This window comes from Phyllobates terribilis, unplaced genomic scaffold, assembly GCF_046119375.1.
Source record: "Phyllobates terribilis strain yellow unplaced genomic scaffold, ASM4611937v1 Scaffold_1__5_contigs__length_1240528914, whole genome shotgun sequence".
NCBI classification, from domain to species: domain Eukaryota; kingdom Metazoa; phylum Chordata; class Amphibia; order Anura; family Dendrobatidae; genus Phyllobates; species Phyllobates terribilis.
In genome coordinates, this window is record NW_027362761.1 from 336,328,351 (window position 1) to 336,349,556 (window position 21,206).

General features: G+C 42.1%; 1 protein-coding gene across 3 annotated transcripts in view; it reads left to right on the forward strand.

The window, feature by feature from the left end:
• STX2 (syntaxin 2) overlaps positions 1-21,206 on the forward strand; it is an 84,983-nt gene that overhangs the window by 12,705 nt on the left and 51,072 nt on the right. The window lies entirely within an intron of this gene.

Consider the following 21,206-nt stretch of genomic DNA (forward strand, 5'->3'; position numbering starts at 1 on the left):
TTCTGAAACTAAATATCGGTTTCTTGCATTGCTGTATCCCATCTTCACCAGACTTTGCTTGTATATGTTCCCATTTGTGCTGTGGCCAATATGTCCTTCCAGGTGCAGGTTCTGGACAGAATCTGTCTCCTAACTTCAGAGATTATAGCCGCTCTTCAGGTTCCAATACTATCAAGATGAGAAGGCATCCTCGGGTACACTGCCAGGTTACTATAGGGGCTCAGCTCCTTCTCTGACAAGCGGGGCCGGAAGCTTTACCTTTTGGAGGATCAATATACAGAGGAGTGTCTGTGAGGAGAGAGTGACCGAGCATCGTGTCCACCAGCACTCATTAAAGGGAACCTGTTAGCAGGATTTCACACCGAGACTGTCTGTATGTAGCTCTTTCAAAGACCAGTCCTTAGATCCCTTCACATGGCCAGTCCTTTCTGCAGTTACTGAGAAATCAGCGTTTGAATTGCTATGTGAATGAGGCTATAGATCTGAAGCCTCTGTCACTCCAGCTCTATTCCCTGCCCAGCACCAACTCCTGCTTGACTGACAGCTCCTTTGCTTGAAGTCACAAGGCTGTCAGTCAAGCAGGAGGAAGAGGTACACGGCAGGAAATAGAGCTGGAATGACAGAAGCTTCAGATCTACAGCCGCCTTGGCATATCAATTGAAATGCTGATTTCTCAGTAAAGGAGAAACAGACTGGCCATGTAAAGGTATTGCTGGACTTGTCTTTGAGAGAGATATGTGCGCATAGAAAGAAATAGTTTGGGTGTGACATTCTGTTGACAAATTCCCTTGAAGAGGACTAGCAGATTGCTGTACACTTTGAACACAAGCTGAGGTTTAAAATTTCATAACTATTATTTTAATGATTTTATATACAGATTTTTTAGAATTCGGTGCTTTGGTTGAATAAAATCCTGATTACGTCCTACAGACCCCATGCATACATGTGACCGCGGGTAGCAGGAGGAAAAAAGCTATACATAATAGCACTAAATGCTGCACCTATAACCGGACTACTTTTTCTTTGACATGGGCATATTTTGGTCCATATCTCACATTAGTGTTTGGAAGCCAAAACCACACTAAGCATTCTGTCATGATTTAGTCTTGGATTTCGCACTTAAATGCTGTGAGAGTCTAACGTTCCACTGGTAATAGGTGTGAATGGAGTATTTTATGCCCCATTCATATGTTCCGGAAAAAAAACATCCCCACTAAATAATGAAGAGATTATCCATCATTGCTGTGGATTCATGGGTAGAATTACAGTGGGGCTATTCCATGCGGAGATCCAATCTTCAGCAGAAATCAGAGTTTCAGCCACTCATTTCACTCATTGTAGCGCAAATTAATGAAAACTACCAATAAAGTGTATGTGAATGTTTAACCACTTCACGCCAGAGCCTGTTTTTGCCTTCGTGACCAGGCCAATTTTTTTCATTTCTGACCACTGTCACTTTATGAAGTAATTACTCTGGAACGCTTCAACGGATCCCCCTGATTCTGAGATTGTTTTTTCGTGACATATTGTACTTCATGATTGTGGTAAAATTTCTTCGATATCACTTGCGTTTATTTGTGAAAAAAACGGAAATTTGGCAAAAATTTAGAAAATTTAGCAGTTTTCAAACTTTGAATTTTCATGCCCTTAAATCAGAGAGATATGTCACACAAAATAATTAATAAATAAACATTTCCCACATGTCTACTTTACATCAGCACAATTTTGGAACCAAAATTTTTTTTGTTAAAAAGCTATAAGGGTTAAAAGTTGACCAGCGATTTTGTCAATTTTCCAACAAAATTTACAAAAACATTTTTTTAGGGACCACACCTTATTTGAAGTGACTTTGAGGGGCCTTTATGACAGAAAATACCCAAAAGTGACACCATTCTAAAAACTGCACCCCTCAAGGTGCTCAAAACCACATTCAAGAAGTTTATTAACCCTTCAGGTGTTTCACGGGAATTTTTGGAATGTGGAAGAAAACAATGAACATTTAACTTTTTTTCACAAAAATGTTACTTTAGACCCAATTTTTATATTTTCACAAGGGTAACAGGAAAAAATGGAATACACAATTTGTAGTGCAATTTCTCTTGAGCATGCTGATACCCCATATGTGAGGGAAAACCACTGTTTGGGCGCACTGCAGGGTTCAGAAGGGAAGGAGCGCCATTAGACTTTTTGAATGTAAAATTTGTTTGAATAATTAGCAGACGCCATGTTGCGTTTGGAGAGCCCCTAATGTGCCTAAACAGTGGAAACCCCCCACAAGTGACACCATTTTGGAAACTAGACCCCTTAGGGAACTTATCTAGATGTGTGGTGAGCACCTTACACCCCCAAGTGCTTCACATAAGTTTATAATATTGAGCCGTAAAAATAAAATTTTCACATTTTTCCCACAAAAAATGTTTTTCATCCCCCTAATTTTGCATTATCATAAGGGTAACAGGAGAAATTGCACCATGAAATTTGTTGTGCAATTTCTCCTGAGTACGCCGATACCCCATATGTGGGGGAAAACCACTGCTTTGGTGTACGGCAGGGTTCGGAAGAGAAAGGAGCGCTATGTTGGCTGGGATAGGTTGCAGACACCATGTCACATTTGAAGAGTCGCTGACATGCCGAAACAGCAGAAACCCCCACAAGTGACCCCATTTTGTAAACTACACCTCTCAAGGAATTCATCTAGGGAAGTAGTGAGCATTTTTTAATTTATACCATTGGGCAGTGAAAAAAACAATTATATTTTTACCACAAAAAAATGTTTTAAAACCAGATTTTACATTTTCACACAGGGCAGTGGGTAAAAATGGTGCCGAAATGTCACGCAATTTCTTCTAAAAGTGTCAATACCCCATATGTGGCTGTATCGTACCGCTCAGCCATACGGCGAAATCTGGGGGGGGACGGAGTGCTATTTGACAATTGGAGAACAAATTATTGTAGAATAGGCATTTGGATTTGGGAGCACAAAATTTTCTGAATTTCTTTTGGGGGGCAAGGGCCATTTCTCTTTTCCAGAGCCTTTCTGCTACCAGTAACTTGGAAGTCCCTTATATTTTTAACAGATGACGGACCTGAGTGGAGAATAGCTTATTTTGAGGACCGAGTTGAAGCTTTTATTGGGAACATTTTACGTAACATTTATCCGGCGCTCTAGGCTGAGCACTTACATCGGGGTTTCCATCTAAATTTCCAAGTGATGTAATTCAGATGAAACCCCTGCGGGATCCATTCACTGTAATGAGGCAGCAGAGTTACTCTGGACTCCTTTTGGCCTCTGTTTAGCGGTGTCCTTTTTTTCAGAAGTGCACAAAACTAGCCAACCGCACTTTTATGCACGCCTAAAAAAACTGACACCATGGGATCACCGGCCAGACGGCATCCACAGTGGCCTATATCTGCCTCATTACAGGGAATCTTCCGTCATGGGTTCCGTCTGAATCAGGTATTTCAGAGATTTACACGGAAACTCTGGTGTAAGTGCTCAGCGCAGAGCGCAGGATAAATGTGTGCCGAGCCATACTGCGATCTTTGGGAGACATAATAAACAAATCAGTAGCGGGTGAAGAATTGGTTTTATTTATTTTTTACGCTGTTCCTCGTGCGGTATAAGTGACGAGATTACTTTATTCTTCGGGTCGGTGCGATTACAGAGATACCAGATTTATATCGAGTTTTTATGACTGACAGCTGTCACACACTAAGACTCTTTTTTTTTGCGAAATCTAGTTTTTGCATCCCCATATTTTGAGAGCTATAATTTTTCCATATTTTGGCCGACAGAGTCATGTGACGGCTTGTTTTTTGCGGGACGAGTTGACATTTTTATCGGTACCATTTTTGGGTACGTGACATTTTTTGATCGCTTTCTATTCTGTTTTTTGGGAAGTAAAATTAACAAAAACCAACAATTCAGGAATTGTTTTTTGAGTTTTTTTTTTATGCCGTTCTGCGTGTGGTAAAAGTGATAAGGCAGCGTTATTCTTCGGGTCAGTACGTTTACAGCGATACTACACTTACTGTATATTTTTTTAATGTTTTGGCGCTTTTACACAATAAAACAATTTTTTTGAAAAAATATATTTTTTGCATCGCTTTATTCTGAGAGCTATAACTTTTTTTATTTTTCGGCTGATGGAGCTGTATGGCGGCTTTTTTTTTGTGGAACAAGATGACGTTTTCAGCGGTACCATTTTTATATCCATTTTGCTTTTGAATCGCATTGTTTTCCACTTTTTGTTTGGCGATATGATGAAAAAGCATAGTTTTTTGCTCCGTTTTTTATTTATTTTTATTACGGTGTGCACAGAAGGAGTTAATTAGTGTGACAGTTTTATAGATCGGGTTGTTTCGGACGCGGCGATACCAAATATGTGTACCTTTTTTTTGTTTTTGCATAAATTATACGGATTTATTGGTTTAATATTTTATTTATTTTGTGATTTATTTTTTTTTAAACATTTTTTTTACTTTTTTTTTTTTTTACTTTTTTACTTAGTCCCTTTATGGGACATTAATTTTTTTTTCTAATCACTGATCTCATGCAGTGCAATAGACATGTATTGCATTGCATGAGAGCTCTGCTGACTGTTTCACAGTCAGTGTCTCCTGCTAGAGTTCAGCTGCAGGCTGAGCTCAGCAGGACACCATATATGGCAGATCCGGAGGTGGTCATGTGACCTCCGGCTGCCATAACAACGGCAGGTCCTGGAAGACATCAGGGGGCCGTCGGAGGGGTTAGTGGACGACTCCCTCTCCTCTCACTATCTTCTATATGCCGCGATCACTATAGATCGCGGCATATAGAAGATAGCAAAGGGTTAACATCATTGGGACCTGATCCAATCCGGTCCCGATGATGTCCCCTGTCAGAGCTGTCGCTCTGAACCGCAACCGCAGCACTTGCAGGACCCTGGGGGTCCTGAGGGCTGCAGGACCACCAACCGTTCATAAACGTCGGCGCTGCACAGAGCCCAGGCAGCGCCGACGTTTATGTACAGTGGGCGGTCTGGAAGCGGTTAAAAGGGTCTGCATGTCGTTTCATTGTTCTGAACATTGCAGCATTAGTTTGGTGTCGTTCCTGCAACTTATACGCATTGTGTGAATCTACCTGACTCTTAAAACATCACAGAATTTTGAGGTTGCAATGTAAGTGTGTAACATAGCTGCTATCTGAAAAACCTATGTTTAATACTCGCATAAAGAACACTGTCAAGTATTAGTGTTGAGCGAGTTTGTTCTATTAACCCGAGCTTCGAGTATTTACAGCTGCTCGGTGTTATGTTTGAATCGCTCCCGTGTGCATGATTTGCAACTGTTTGACAGCTTTATTACATGTGAGGAATGTCTATTTCTTACACATTCCTCACATGTAATAAAGCTGTGAAACAGTTGCAAATCATGCACACAGGAGTGATTCAAACATATCACCGAGCAGCTGTAAATACTCGGAGCTCGGCCCGAGCATACTCGGACAGAACATACTCGCTCAACCCTATCAAGTATCCAAACTACAGCCTCCTGTAAAGCATATAAGCACTTTGTGCAGAGCTGAATAGCAGCTCAGGCCAATGGAGGTGACTGCTGGCTTTTCATTTGAGACCAGAGAACCCCTTTTGACAAACCTAGGTGAAACAAAAAAATTGTTGCCTCCCTCAGCCCCCTAGTCTCGCCTGAGGTCTCAGGACAGTGATTGACAGGCTCCTGTGTGTGCATGTAAATACAGAAAAAACTGAAGGCACTTCCAATACAAGAAATAGGTGTGAACAGGGGCTTACTAGGAGAAGCTACCTCCATATACACTAGTGTCCAAAATTGAGGCAACACCTGCAGTTTTTCACCATTACCAATATTTAATGAAAGTTTTCACTGACATACTTACTTGAACACACGTTCTCTTCTGCGATATGTATTCTATGTTTGTTTATAGTGACCTGGGTGTGATTTAAGACCGAATTGTTAGAATCGCCCTAAATCAACTGCTGACATCGACAAGGAACTTGTCAACACTGGAGTGACCGTGTCCGATCGGACGGTTCGTCGACGATTGATAAGCGCGGGGTTAAGAGCCAGAATACCACATAAAAAGCCATTTTTGATTGCCTCACAGCGTCAGAAACGTCTGCAGTGGCCAAAGAACATTCTGAATGGACCATTGAACAATGGAGAAATGTTTTATGGAGCGATGAGACACGCATAACCATCTGGCAGGACAGTGTCCGCTACATTCGATGACGACCTGGAGAGGATTGCTTGCCAGAGTGTACAATACCCACCATGAAGCCTCCTCTGAGTGTTATGGTAGGGGGCTGCTTGTCCAGAGATGCAGGTGGTAGGCTGCAGGTAATTGAAGGAACAGTTAATGGTGAAAAGTACATCAAGGAAGCCCTTCAGCCTAAACTCATTCCTTCGGCACGTGATGTATTTGGTGAAGGGACACCGTTAATTTTTCAGCAAGATGGAGCCCCATGCCATACAGCTAAAAAAATGACTCTCTTGGTTCAAGGACAAAAATATCCAGCTATTGAATTGGCCAGGAAACAGCCCAGATCTCAATCCTACTGATAATCCCTGGGCTCGGCTCAAAAGAGCGGTGTCAAAACAGCGGGCTTCAAACAAGCAGGAACTCATTGCAGCCATCATCAAATCATGGCTTCATATCATCACACCTTCTGATTTACACAAACTGGTAGATAGCATGCCAAGTAGATGCCAGGCAGTCATCAAGGCCGAGGGCTATCCAACTAAGTATTAACATTTTAGTGTTAGATATGAAAATAGGACAAATGGCTTTTCTCCCACAGTCATCTAAGTGACAATAGTGTCCAATTTGTTGACAAATGAACAAATTTCCTGCTAATATTGTGTTTCTATATGAGATTTTGTTATTTCCACTTAAAAACTTTAATGTAAAATCAAAAACATTCATGAAATTTGGATTTGTATTGGCAAAATGCAAAAAATTCATAAATCTTGAGGGTGTTGCCTCAATTTTGGCCGCTAGTGTACAATTAACAAATAAAGTAGCACTCTGCAACACTAAGTATGTAAACATGAAGTATGAAATATGAATTGCATTACTGCTGTAAAAAATAGAAATAAATGAGAAATCTTAGCGCATAAATTGGCCAATTCAGGTGTACCTGGTAGCCACGTTAAGGCGTCTCTCAAAATACCAGGACCCTAGCAATGTGAACTCTTCTCTAAGCGACTGTCTTCTATGTGTGTGGGATAATAAGATCCTGCTGCAATTAAAACCACCTGTGGCATAGAGGTGGTTTTAATTGCATCAGGATCTTGCTTTCCCACACATAAGCAGACAGATGTCCCTTACAGAGGTATTCACATTGGTAGGGTCCTGGCATTGAGAAACTCCTTACTTCCCCTGCCTGGTACACATGAATTGGCCAATTTATCCGCTAAGATTTCTCATTTATTTCTATTTTTTACAGTAGTAATGCTATTCATATTTCATACTTCATGTTTACATACTTAGCGTTGCAGAGTGCTACTTTATTTGTTATGTGCATGTAAATTTGGCAGCCATACGTCACTGCAGAGGTGATAGGACAGTGCTGTCCTTTTATATACTCTGAACTCCTAAATTGTCTGTCCATTGTGTTCTTTGTGCTCCTAGTAGCCAAACAGTACAGCATATTTTTTGTTCTATTTTGTCTCCTAGGATTAGAGATTTATGCCTTTTTAGGTTTTCAGATCCACTTTAAGGGCTAGCTCACACGAGTGTATAACACGGCCAAGTGCTATCCGCTGTTTTATTGGGCAGTGCAGATCTGTGATTGTTTTCTCGTGCTGAATCTGATCATGTGCACCCATACAAGTTTATGGGTGCGTGTGAAACATCGGACTGAACTCGAATATCATTCGAGTGTAGTCCAATTACCGCGGACACAGAGAAAGGAGAAGATGGAGAAATTAAGTTCTGTCTTTTCCACACCTGTGATACAATTCTCTCATGTGAGAGAATCTGATCACACTAAGGTGACACTCAGATCAAACTCTGACAGAGCATAATCAGCCAAATTCTCTCATGTGAGAATTGACGGCCGTGTGACCCCGGCAAAGATTTCCTTTAACGACAGCTTCATCTGTTACCATAGGTGCATACATTTTTTGCTATTCACTGGCTTAAAATGTATTTATATGTCCAGGACTGGCTTACACAGTGGCTACAGTCTTGGATCTGTTCTTGGCAGGTGCCATGGGTTCATATGGTTTAGTCTCTTGTGGGCTAGACAACCTGATTTAATGTGTGAGTTGACTCCTGTCTGAAGGAGTTATGATACTGCCTTCTGGGCTACACGTGACTAATGCTGCTGTGTTTGGGCCTAAGAGTTTTAAGCACAAAATTCAGTGCATGTGGTGAATATGAATGGTTTTCAGTGTTGGTATATAGATTTACCAGTAATCCCAGAGGACAATGTTTACTTATTAAACGCGTTGTCTACTACATGGCTATTGATGACCAATCTTTGGATAAGGGATTAATATCAATTAGTAGGGGTCTACCAGGGGGCATCTTCTCCGATCAGCTTTTACCAACTCTGACTGCAGCCGGATGTAATCAGTGAACAGCACAGCTATGTGAATTGCTTGATGACCGTTGCAGCTTTGGTCTCATTCAATTGAATAGGAGCTAATTTGCAGTTGATCGTGGGGCATCTGGTGCCAGACCCCCACTAATGACTTATTTGTATCAAAGAAGTGCACAACCCCTTTGGAGTAGTTCTTTCTGCTATGGAAATGTTTTGAATGAATTCCTGCCTTAGGCATGACAGTTTTGTAACCACATGACTAGGAAGCACAAGGATGTTGTTTTAGGCTGCGTGCTCACGATACGTTTTTCAAGCGTTTCCGCAGCGGAAACGCTTTTAAAACGCTTGGTAATACTTGCCCCATGGTCCCCAATGACAATCCGCATGTTCTGTGCCCATGCTGCGGATTTTTCTGCAGCAGATTTTCTGTGCGGAAAAATGTCCATTATTTGTGCGTTTCCGCATGCGGATTTGCCTACTCAATGCATTTGAAAAACGCAAGTCAAAATGCTTCAATAACGCGTGTTAAAATCCGCATGCGTTTTTACTGGCAAGGACATGCAGAAATGCTGCGGAAATTTTCTGCTTCAATTCTGCATCGTGGGCACATAGCCTTAATGTTGGCAAACCAAGCCCCAGCTATCTGCTAATGTGCTGAACAAAAGGGACAGCCAGACCCATACCCTGAGTTACGCATTGGCTTCAGTTTGCATTAGCATCATGGTCAAACATGTAATATGTCCATGTTATGTAGAATGTTACCCAGTGTTCCTACTACATCTCCCTAGTCTTATACCATCTATACTTGCACTTATAATACAAATTCCCATATTCTGTTTTGAGACTTTTAAAAAGTTACAAAAAGTAAAATTTGGGATTAATGAATATTTGGTAAAAATCAAATAATACAAAAATTTAAAATAAAGCCCAAAACGTTCCTAGCGTTAATGCACAATTTTGAATCTGTTCTATCGATCTCTAGTACTGCACCCATAGTCTTTCAGATTCATATGATTTGATCAATCAAGGTGGAATTCTCCGCAATCGGAAAATATTAAAGACCTTGGCCATAAAGTGTCCAGATGCCACCATTCATATTTCAAAATCTACTACTGTTTTTTTCTTTTTTCATTAAATAGAATAGCATAAAGAGGTGATACCCACATTATGGATCCTTTGCTGTCTTTTTCTGAGTCTGGTTACTCCCTCACTGGCTGCAGATGGTGACACATCCGTGATGAGACATCATCACAGCAGCAGGAAGCAGAGAACAAACACTGGCCAGGGCAGGTGATCACAGCAGCCAGTGTTTGACAGGGTGCTTGTTTCCTCTGTATCATGAGGGGCCAGGAAGTAAAGGCCAGTGGAGGGACTGAGGAAGAGTCATAGGGATCAGTGAGGTTGGTATCATTTTTAAAAAATAAATAAATAAAAACCTTCTGATATTGGTGACCTGTGCCAAGTGTAGTCATTAATATAATTGTAGTGGAACAAACCTTTAATTTGCAACAAAGGGGTTGGATGATGTTACTCAAAATAATGTTATAAAACTAGTACAAGCATGTATATTTAAGAAAAAAATAAGAATATACATATACAGTGGGTACTGATAGTATTCAGACCCCTTTAAATGTTTCACTCTTTGTATCATTGCAGCCATTTGGTAAATTCTAAAAAGTTCTTTTTTTTTCCTCATTAAAGTACACTCTGCACCCCATCTTGACTGAAAAAAAAAACAGAAATGTAGAAATTTTTGCAAATTTATTAAAGAAAAACTGAAATATCACATGGTCATAAGTATTCAGACCCTTTGCTCAGTATTGAGTAGAAGCACCCTTTTGAGCTAGTAAAACCATGAGTCTTGGGAATGATGCAACAAGTTTTTCACACCTGGATTTGGGGATCCTCTGCCATTCTTCCTTGCAGTTCCTCTCCAGTTCCGTCAGGTTGGATGGTGAACTTCGGTGGACAACCATTTTCAGGTCTCTCCAGAGATGCTCAATTGGGTTTAGGTCAGGGCTCTGGCTGGGCCAGTCAAGAATGGTCACAGAGTGGTCCTGAAGCCACTCCATTGTTATTTTAGCTGTGTGCTTAGGGTCATTGTCTTGTTGGAAGGTGAACCTTCGGCCATGTCTGAGGTCCAGAGCACTCTGGAAGAGGTTTTTATCCAGGATATCTATGTACTTGGCCGCATTCATGTTTCCTTCAATTGCAACCAATCATTCTGTCACTGCAGCTGAAAAACACCCCCATAGCCTGATGCTGCCACCACCATGTTTCACTGTTGGGATTGTATTGGGCAGGTGATGAGCAGTGCCTGGTTTTCTCCACACATACCGCTTAGAATTATCACCAAAAAGTTCTATCTTCGTCTCATCAGACCAGAGAATCTTACACTGCTCAAAAAAATAAAGGGAACACTTAAACAACACAATGTAACTCCAAGTCATTAACACTTTTGTGAAATCTACCTGTCCAGTTATGAAGCAACACTGATTGTGAATCAATTTCTCCTGCTGTTGTGCAAATGGAACAAACAGCTGGTAAAAATGATAGGCAATTAGCAAGATATCCCCTATAAAGAAGTGGTTCTGCAGGTGGTGACCACAGACCATTTCTCTGTTCTCATCCTTTTTGGCTATTGTTTTGGTCACGTTTTCATTTTGCCATTTCTCTCACCAGGGCTGTGGAGTCGATAAGCCAAACCTGCGACTCCGACTCCTCAATTTCTCTGACTCCGACTTCACGACTCCGACTCCCACATATATTTCTTATATTTAAGTGAAAAATTTATTGTAGTACATTGTGAACATCAGACATTTTAATCATTTTTATGATACAATAATCTAGATATTTAGATAGAATATAATGATGGATGGAGGGATAGAGTGTGATAGACAGATGACAGCTACAGACAGCAAATAGTACATTGCACATATCGTTCACACACATTGTACAGAGAGCACATAATAATCACCTACAATATTAGCATTAGTTACCTTCCTGTGACAGAGATGAGCAGTACAGTCATGGCCAAAAGTATTGAGAATGAGACAAATAGTAATTTTTCCAAAGTTTACTGCTTCATTTTTTGTAATGGCAATTTGCATATACTCCTGAATGTCAAAGAGTGATCAGCTTAACAGCAATTACTGTACTTGCAAAGTCAATATTTGCCCAGAAAATGAACTTTAACCCCCAAAACGCATTTCAATATCATTGCAGTCCTGCCTTAAAAGGAGCAGCTAACATCGTTTTAGTGATTGATCCATTAACACAGGTGTGAGTGTTGATGAGGACAGGGCTGGCGATCAATCAGTCATGATTAAGTAAGAATGACATCACTGGACACTTTAAAAGGAGGCTGGTTCTTGGTATCATTGTTTCTCTTCAGTTAACCATGGTTATCTCTAAAGAAACACGTGCAGCCATCATTGCACTGCACAAAAATGGCCTAACAGGGAAGAATATCGCAGCTACAAAGATTGCACCTCAGTCAACAATCTATCGCATCATCAAGAACTTCAAGGAGAGAGCTTCCATTGTTGTCAAAAAGGCTCCAGGGCGCCCAAGAAAGACCAGCAAGCGCCAGGACCGTATCTTAAAACTGTTTCAGCTGCGGGATCGGACTACCAGCAGTGCCGAGCTTGCTCAGGAATGGCAGCAGGCTGGTGTGAGTGCTTCTGCGCGCACTGTGAGGCGGAGACTCTTTGAGCAAGGGCTGGTTTCAAGGAGGGCAGCAAAGAAGCCACTTCTCTCCAGAAAAAACATCAGGGACCGACTGATATTCTGCAAAAGGTACAGGGAGTGGACTGCTGAGGACTGGGGCAAAGTCATTTTCTCTGATGAATACCCTTTTCGATTGTTTGGGACATCTGGAAAACAGCTTATTCGGAGAAGAAGAGGTGAGCGCTACCACCAGTCTTGTCTCATGCCAACTGTAAAGCATCCTGAAACCATTCATGTGTGGGGTTGCTTCTCAGCCAAGGGAATCGGCTCACTCACAGTCTTGCCTAAAAACATAGCCATGAATAAAGAATGGTACCAGAATGTCCTCCAAGAGCAACTTCTCCCAACCGTCCAAGAGCAGTTTGGTTCCCAAAAATGCCTTTTCCAGCATGATGGAGCACCTTGCCATAAAGCAAAGGTGATAACAAAATGGCTCATGGAACAAAACATAGAGATTTTGGGTCCATGGCCTGGAAACTCCCCAGATCTTAATCCCATTGAGAACTTGTGGTCAATCATCAAGAGACGGGTGGACAAACAAAAACCAACAAATTCTGGCAAAATGCAAGCATTGATTATGCAAGAATGGACTGCTATCAGTCAGGATTTGGTCCAAAAGTTGATTGAGAGCATGCCAGGGAGAATTACAGAGGTCTTGAAGAAGAAGGGGCAACACTGCAAATATTGACTTGCTGCATTAACTCATTCTAACTGTCAATATAACCTATTGGTACTCATAATATGATTGCAATTATATTTCTGTATGTGATATAAACATCAGACAAACAATAATAAAAACCAGTGGCCAGCAGATCATGTGAAAATATAATTTTGGTGTCATTCTCAAAACTTTAGGCCATGACTGTAGTACTTTCACTTTCTCCAGCTCGGGGCCCAGGAATCGGATCCTGTGCAGGGCAGGCACCCCTCCCCCTCCTCTCTGGTGAAGGCGGCAGAAGACAGGACAGAGGAGGGGAGATTGCCCCAGTGCAGGACGGGAGCACTGCAGCATACAAGTGAGTTTTGATAGGTGCATGCCCCTGCTTCTAGGGAGGGGGGGGGGGGGGCAGCTGCCCCCCCCTGCCCCTCGCTGGCTATGGCCATGATTCACACACAGCTTTTTTGCAGATCCGTTTTTTGCAGTAAAATGCAGTGTCTCTGGGCACCCAGCAAAGTCATTGGGTTTCAAGATATGACATTCAGACACATCGTTTTGAGAGGATCCGTTTTTGGGCTCAAAAACGGATCCTCACAAAGAATGAGCATGTCAGTTTGTGCGGCATTTTTCTAATCTGCTTTTGCTATTGAAAACATCTATAAGCTCAAAAACCTTTCAGGTGATGCGGTTTTTTAAAAAGCTGATCTGCTTTTGCAGCTGAAAAACGTATCCTCAAAAAAAGCAGCAAAAATGCTGTGTGTGAATGTAGCCTTAGATCAGGAATAGAACAGCCATTTATAGGACATTTTCATAACTTTCCCAAATTCCTATGAAAAAATATTCCCCACAAACTGCATTGATCTACTGCACCCAATTTATTATATATTTTAGGAGTCAGTCCATTTTATACCGACTCTGATTCCACCAAAATGAGCACAGACTCCACGACTCTGACTCCACAGCCCTGGCTCTCACCCCTAGAAGTACAGTAGCATGAGGCTGTGTCTACAGTACAACCCACAGAAGTTGCTCAGGTAGTGCAGTTCATCCAGGATGACACATCAGTGCGAGCTGTGGCAAGAAGGGTAGCTGTGTCTGTCAGCACAGTGTCCAGAGCATGGAGCAGATACCAGGAGATGTGGAGGGAGCCATAGAGGGGGCAACAACCCAGCAGCAGGACCCTTACCTCCTCCTTTGTGCAAGGAGGAACAGGAGGAGCACTGCCAGAGCCATGCAAAATGACCTCCAGCAGGCCACAAATGTGCATGTGTCTGCACAAATGGTTAGAGACCGATGTCCACAGATGGGGGTTGTGCTCATAGCCCAACACCGTGCAGGACGCTTGGCATTTGCCACAGAACACCAGGATTGGTAAAGTCGCCACTGACGCCCTGTGCTCTTCACAGATGAAAGCAGGTTCACACTGAGCACATGTGACAGATATGACAGAGTCTGGAGACACTGTGGAGAGCGATCTGCTGCCTGCAACATCCTTTAGCATGACCGGTTTGGCAGTGGGTCTGTAATGGTGTGGGGTGGCATTTCTTTGGAGGGCCGCACAGCCCTCCATGTGCTCGCCAGAGGTAGCCTGACTGCCATTAGGTACCAAGATGAGATCCTCAGACCCCTTGTGAGACCATATGCTGGTGCGGTTGGCCCTGGGTTCCTCCTAATGCAGGACAATGCCAGACCTCATGTGGCTGGAGTGTGTCAGCAGTTCCTGCAAGATGGAGGCATTGAAGCTATGGAATGGCCCGCTCGTTCCCCAGACCTAAATCCAATTGAGCACATTTGGGACATCATGTCTCGCTCCATTCACCACAGACTGTCCAGGAGTTGGCGGATGCTTTAGGCTATGTGCCCACGATGCAGAAATGAAGCAGAAAATTTCTGCATCTCCCTGGCAGAAAAAACGCATGCGGATTGACAAGCGCTTTCCAAGCGATTTTAGCATCACTTGGAAAGTGCTTGACAACTAGGTCACACTATATAAATCCACAAAAATGCTGCGGAAACGCATTAAAAACGCATCGTGGGCACACAGCCTTAGTCCAGGTCTGGGAGGAGATCCCACAGGAGACCATCCGCAACCTCATCAGGAGCATGCCCAGGCATTGTAGGGAGGTCATAAAGGCAAGTGGAGGCCACACACAATACTGAGCCTTATTTTGACTTGTTTTAAGGACATTACATCAAAGTTGGATCAGCCTGTAGTGTGTTTTTCCACTTTAATTTTGGGGGTGACTCCAAAACCAGGCCTCCATTGGTTAATAAATTTGATTTCCATTGATGATTTTTGTGTGATTTTGTTGTCAGCACATTCAACTTTGTACAGAACAAGGTATTCAATGAGAATATTTCATTCATTCAGATCTAGGATGTGTTATTTGAGTGTTCCCTTTATTTTTTTGAGCAGTGTATTCCTCAGTCTGGGAGTCCTTCATGTGTTTTTGAGCAAACCCTATGCGGGCTTTCATATGTCTTGCACTGAGGAGAGGCTTCCGTCGGGCCACTCTGCCATGAAGGCCCGACTGGTGGAGGGTTGCAGTGATAGTTGACTTTGTGGAACTTTCTCCCATCTCCCTACTGCATCTCTGGAGCTCAGCCACAGTGATCTTGGGGTAATTCTTTACCTCTCTCACCAAGGCTCTTCTCCCACGATTGCTCAGTTTGGCTGGACGGCCAGGTCTAGGAAGACTTCTGGTGGTCCCAAACTTCTTCCATTTAAGGATTATGGAGGCCACTGTGCTCTTAGGAACCTTGAGTACTGCAGAAATTATTATGTAACCTTGGCCAGATCTGTGCCTTGCCGCAATTCTGTCTCTGAGCTCCTTGGGCAGTTCCTTTGAGCGCATGATTCTCATTTGGTCTGCCATTCACTGTGAGCTGTGAGGTCTTATATAGACAGGACTTGATTTGGCAAGGCATACACCTGTCAGTTTAATTTAATACAGCTGGACTCCAATGAAGGAGTAGAACCATCTCAAGAAGGATCACAAGGAAATGGACAGCATGTGACTTAAATATGAGTGTCTGAGCAAAGGGTGTGAATACTTATGACCATGTGATATTTCAGTTTTTCTTTTTTAATAAATTTGCAAAAATTTCTACATTTCTAGGTTTTTTTCAGTCAAGATGGGGTGTAGAGTGTACTTTAGTGAGAAAAAAATGAACTTTTTAGAATTTACCCAATGGCTGCAATGAAACAGAGTGAAACATTTAAAGGGGTCTGAATACAGTACCCACTGTATGTGCTTTCAAAAGTATAAGGGTTAATCATTTTTCTTCAAGTAACAAAATGTAAAGTAAATGAATTGAAGAGAAATCAAATCAATATTTTGTGTAACCACCCTTTGCTTTCAAGAGAGCATCAGTTCTTCTAAATACAATCACACTAAGTCAAGGATTATGTTGGGCAGCACGTTGGCTCAGTGGTTATAACTGTTGCTTTGCAGCACTGGGGTCCTGGATTCAAATCCCATCAAGGACAACATCTGCAAGGAGTTTGTATGCTCTCCCTGTGTTTGCCTGAGTTTCCTCCGGGTTCTGCGTTTTTTTCCCACACTCCAAAGACATACTGATAGGTAATGTAGATTGTGGGCCCCAATGGGGACAGTGATGATGTATGTAAAGCATTGCGGAATATAACTTAATAATAGGATTATAATCACGTATGCGTGAAACAAATGATCAAGATCTGTAGGTTGAGTCAGTTATTAAAGGTGTTGTCTACAAGTGTGCAGTCGCTCTATGTGAAAACAGACTTGTAAATCCTCACATCGCGTGCACTATGCGCTGTGAGGCTTCTCTGGTGCCGGGAACAGTGGTCATGTCACCGCAAGTATGAGTTTTGCATATTTCTGGCCACATTCAGACTAGACTTTGTCTGGCCTTGCTCGATATACTTGCATTGAGCGAGTCCGCGCCCATCTAGTCTGCACATGACTGCATGTATGCAAATCATATACTTGCTGTTACTCACCCGCTGCTGCTGGCATCAGAGAATTCTCACAGCAGTGCACGCAATGTGAGGATTCTCAACTTAGCAGTCTCCTAATGACTTCATACTTGTTACCCTAAGGCTGAGACTCCTTAACGGAGACAGGAACAGTTATGTATGAAAAAAACATGAGGGAAAACTCAAGTCAACCCACCTCCCCGGAGTCCACTGCACAGAGACTGCAGTACATCAGAGGTTGGTTAGAGATGAGAGAAATTCCAGCATATCCAGAATGTCCAATATGTATCCGAAACGCGTCTGCCAAACCTTTTAACCTTACAAATGGTGGTGGGTGAGGTTTGTTTGTGGATTTTAATGATTATCTGAATACATTTTTGGAATTTTTTTTTTACCGGATCTGCCAGTTGTGTATGAGGTTGAAAGCTGGGTGAGGGACAGTCAAACTCTGCTAAAAAGGTGAGGTTATGGAAGACAGTTTCATGTGACTGGTCATGACAAAACTGAACACAGCAAAGGGACACAAAATAATTATACTACAACCCCTGGCAAAAATTATGGAATCACCGGGCTCGGAGGATATTCATTCAGTTGTTTAATGTTGTTGAAAAAAAGCAGATCACAGACATGACACAAAACTAAAGTCATTTCACATGGCAACTTTATGGCTTTAAGAAACACTAAAAGAAATCAAGAAAAAAAGGGTGGTACTCAGTAAGGGTAATTTTTTTCAGACCAAGCAGAGGGAAAAAATTATGGAATCACCCTGTAAATTTTCAGTTCCAAAACTAACACCTGCATCAAATTAAATCTGCTCATTAGTCTGCATCTAAAAAGGAGTGATCATACCTTGGAGAGCTGTTGCACCAAGTGGACTGACGTAAATCATGGCTCCTACACGAGAGATGTCAATTGAAACAAAGGAGAGGATTATCAAACTCCTAAAAGAAGGTAAATCATCACGCAATGTTGCAAAAGATGTTGGTTGTTCACAGTCAGCTGTGTCTAAAATCTGGACCAAATACAAACAACATGGGAAGGTTGTTAAAGGCAAACATACTGGTAGACCAAGGAAGACATCAAAGCGTCAAGACCGGAAACTTAAAGCAATATGTCTCCAAAACAGGAAATGCACAAAAAAACAAATGAGGAACGAATGGGAGGAAACTGGAGTCAATGTCTGTGACCGAACTATAAGAAACCGCCTAAAGGAAATGGGATTTACATACAGAAAAGCTAAACAAAAGCCATCATTAACACCTAAACAGAAAAAAACAAGGTTACAATGGGCTAAGGAAAAGCAATCGTGGACTGTGGATGACTGGATGAAAGTCATATTCAGTGATAAATCGCGAATCTGCATTGGGCAAGGTGATGATGCTGGAACTTTTGTTAGGTTCCGTTCCAATGAGATTTATAAAGATGACTGCATGAAGAGAACATGCAAATTTCCACAGTCATTGATGATATGGGGCTGCATGTCAGGTAAAGGCACTGGGGAGATGGCTGTCATTACATCTTCAATAAATGCCCAAGTTTACATTGATATTTTGGACAGTTTTCTTATCCCATCAATTGAAAGAATGTTTGGGGATGATGACATCATTTTTCAAGATGATAATGCATCCTGCCATAGAGCAAAACTGTGAAAACATTCCTTGAAAGCAGACACATAAGGTCAATTTCATGGCCTGCAAATAGTCCGGATCTCAATCCAATTGAAAATCTTTGGTGGAAGTTGAAGAAAATGGTCCATGACAAGGCTCCAACCTGCAAAGCTGATCTGGCAACAGGAATTAGAGAAAGTTGGAGCCAGATTGATGAAGAGTACTGTTTGTCACTCATTAAGTCCATGCCTCAGAGACTGCAAGCTGTTATTAAAGCCAGAGGTGGTGCAGCAAAATACTAGTGATGTATTGGAGTGTTCTTTTGTGTGTTTGCTTTTCATGATTCCATAATTTTTTCCTCAGAATTGAGTGATTCCATAAATTTTTCCCTCTGCTTGGTCTGAAAAAAATTACCCTTACTGAGTACCACCTTTTTTTTCTGGATTTCTTTTAGTGTTTCTTAAAGCCCTAAAGTTGCCATTTGAAATGACTTTAGTTTTGTGCCATGTCTGTGATCTGCTTTTTTTCAACATTAAACAACTGAATGAACATTTCTCTGAGCCCGGTGATTCCATAATTTTTGCCAGGGGTTGTACATAATCAATGGTCTCTCTCAGGAAAAGATTTCAAAGCAGACTGAGGTTTCAAGATGTGAAGAAGTTACTTTTGAAGAAGTAACGAGATGAGCAATGTTGATGACTGTAGATGAAGTGGTCAAGTCAAGACAGCAGCTAAAAGACATTGATTACTTCCCTTCTAATTCGGAGATTTCCAACAGTGCCATTTAGTTCAGAGCTGGGAGCAACCATCTACCCAGATCTTCTTTTCAAATGGCTTGTCTGGCCAGATGTGGTCAACAAGAGATACAAGGCTAAACAACTGAACTGTGCACGGAAAGATTGGAACTGAACATAGGGGCAGAAAAATATCCGTAGGTGCTCTGCACTGATGAGTCAAAATTTAAAATATTTGTCTGTAACAGAAGGCTGTTTGTTTGCCAAAAGCCTGGACAGCTCTACTAAAATATGTATCTGCAGGCAACAGTGAAGCATGGTGGAGGGTCTTTGCAAGTCTGTGGCTGCATTTCAACAAATGCAGTTGGAGATTTGGTCAGGATTAATGGTGTCCTCACTGCTGAGAAATACAAGCAGATGATTAACATCATGTGATACCATCAGAGAGATGCCTGGCTCCTAATTTGTTTCTGCAGCAGAATAACGACTCTAAACTTACAGCTAATGTCATTGAAGGGAACCTGTCATGTTTAAAGAAACACAATTTACCTGAAGATATAGGGTTTATCTGCAGTTAAAGGCTATGTGCCCACGATGCAGAAATGAAGCAGAAAATTTCTGCAGCATTTCTGCATCTCCCTGGCAGAAAAAACGCATGCAGATTGTGCATGCGTTTTTCCTGCAGAATACATGCGGATTCACATGCGTTTCCGCATGCAGATTGACGAGCACTTTCCAGGCGATAGCATCACTTGGAAAGTGCTTGACAACTAGGTCACACTGTATAAATCCATGCAAACAGCATGGATTTATACAGTGTGAACCGTAAAAATGAAAACAAATAAAGCTATACTCACCCCCGAGGCCCCGGCGTGGCTGCAGCGCTCGTTCCTGTCTGGTTCCTGGATGCCGGCATATCGCGAGACAGAGCGGTGAAGGGCCTGCGGTCACATGACTGTGACGTCACCGCAGGTCCTCAAGCGATGCCGGCTTTCAGAGAGAAGCCGCCGGACAGGTGAATATAAACTTTATTTGTTATTTTATTCTTTTTTTACAGGTAGAATGGTACCCAGGTCTGGATGAGAGTCTCCTCTCCTCCAGAACTGGGTACCATCCGCACATAGAGACGCATAGAAGCCGCTTGTAAAAATGTACAGTCGCGGTTTCTATGCGTCTCAATGCAAGTCAATGGCGGGAGTTCCGCTGCGCTTCCGCAAAATTAAATGACATGCTGCGGATTTCTGTACGCAGCATAAACGCTGCGGAAAAATCTGCAGCATGTGCATAGAACATGCGGAATCCCCTTGGGGACCATGGGGTGCGGATTACCTAGCGTTTAACAAGCGTTTATGCTGCGGAAATTCCGCAGCATAAACGCTTGAAAAACGCTACGTGGGCACACAGCCAAATAACGGGAGAAAATGACTTTACATTTCTCCTGTAGCCGCTCGCTTTCAGTCATATGGGCGAGCACAGAGCAATTACTACACTGAGCTGTGGCTGTAATTGTCCCCAGAACTTTAATTGACAGCGATGCATTTGTGCAGAGTGAGCTGTCAGTCGCACTGCTGATGTAAAGCTGAATGAGGATTGCTGGAATTGATGATATGGCCCCGCAGAGCCCTGATCTCAACGTCATCCAGTGTGTGTGGAAGAGACGGAAGGATGTGCGCATCCACAGAAGATCTTTGAAACAACCTTCCTGCTGCGTACCTTCACAAACTGTGTGCAAGTACCTAGAGGAATTGCTGCTGTTTTGAAGCAAAAGTCGATCACACCAAATACTGATTGTTTTTTTTGTTCACTCACTTTGCTTTTTGTTAATTGATAATAAATTAACACTTCTATTTGGGAAAGCATTTTTACTTTGCAGCCTTTTTCCACACCTTCCTAAACCCTTTGCACAGTACTGTATGTATGTATGTATGTGTATATATATATATATATATATATACA